This window comes from Lampetra fluviatilis, chromosome 26 (assembly GCF_964198595.1).
Source record: "Lampetra fluviatilis chromosome 26, kcLamFluv1.1, whole genome shotgun sequence".
Taxonomy (NCBI): domain Eukaryota; kingdom Metazoa; phylum Chordata; class Hyperoartia; order Petromyzontiformes; family Petromyzontidae; genus Lampetra; species Lampetra fluviatilis.
This window is the reverse complement of record NC_136300.1, coordinates 11722059-11723398: the sequence shown is the minus strand read 5'-3', so window position 1 is coordinate 11723398 and position 1340 is coordinate 11722059. Positions and strand designations below refer to the sequence as shown.

At 56.5% G+C, this 1340-nt stretch overlaps 1 pseudogene; it reads right to left on the bottom strand.

Annotated features, from left to right (window-relative positions):
* Positions 1-285: 285 nt before the first annotated feature.
* On the bottom strand, positions 286-365 carry LOC144942220 (U6 spliceosomal RNA; annotated as a pseudogene).
* Between the last annotated feature and the right edge of the window lie 975 nt (positions 366-1340).

Below are 1340 nucleotides of genomic sequence, written 5' to 3'. Positions count from 1 at the left end.
AAATTCTCACGACGTTTCGGCCACAACACAAGCAGCCGTCTTCAGGTGAAGAAACAGACCTGTCGGAAAGACAGCGACTTTACCGAAAGAACCAAGAAGATGAATCCACATGTAAGCAAAGCAGCTCAAGCCTGCCGTAAACCACGTGGCATCTGCGTGGCCACGCCCACTCTGAATCCCTCCCCTCTCCCCGCCCACTGTGAGAACAGACGCCGCTCCGTGCAGCAGTGTTGAGGCCCCAACGCAGCCACTTCCTCCTCCTCCCTCTCCTGGCCCACGTGCTCCCGTGTCTTCCTTGCGCTGGGGCCATGCTAATCTTCTCTGTATCGTTCCAATCTTGGTAGATGTACTGCCGGAGCAAGTACTCTCATTCACCATCTTACCCTTCGAACTCTCCTTTCCTCACTCCCCTTCCCGTGATGGCGCCACGGGGAGACAAAGTTGCTGGTTATCTCAGCATCACTTTGTAAACAGCAAACAGTGGGGCCGTGAATGTGTTCCGTGCGCCACAATTATCCACAATGCTTCCCATTTTATTGCGCGAATGGAACTGAAGACGTTTCAACAGCTGACCAACAGCAGCGACGATGACAAATCACGATGACAATCACAATGACAATCACGATGACAATCACGATGACAAATCACGATATCGATCACGATGACAATCAAGATGACAATCATGATGACAAATCACGATATCGATCACGATGACAATGATCACAGTGGGCGAGCGAAGCGGACACGGAGCGATTGGGGAATGGGGGCGGCGATCAGTTCACGTGCAGGCGTGCGGCGGATGGAGGCAGACACAGACACGCGGCGCGTCCGCGAGGGATACGCGTGGAGGCCTCATCCAGCAGTGGAGAGGGAGAGGGATGGAGAGCGAGTGCCCTCAGAACTGCGCCGCAATTGCGACGTCCTCGTGTCAGAAGAAGAGGAGGATTGGCGGGGCCCCTCCGAACTGTGTGGCGACTCGATGCGGAAGACCGCCGACTGGGGAGTGACGCCGCTCGAGCCGAACCCTCAATTCTCGACACATTCACGATGTCGGCTCCAGTGACCTGCCCAGCACAAGCCGCAGCGCTCTCGCTCAGACTCGCTCCTTCATTCGTGGAGGCGCTCCGGCAGTGGCTGCAGACATTGCCCAACGACAAGATCAGAGACAGCCCCTGGACTCGTCCCTGCCTACTAACCCCCCCCTCCACGCACTCTCCTACCTCTCACCTCTCATCTCACTCAACTCCCCTCCACGCACTCTCCTACCTCTCCCCTCTCATCTCACTCCACTCCCCTCCACACACTCTCCCACCTCTCCCCTCTCATCTCACTCTACTCAC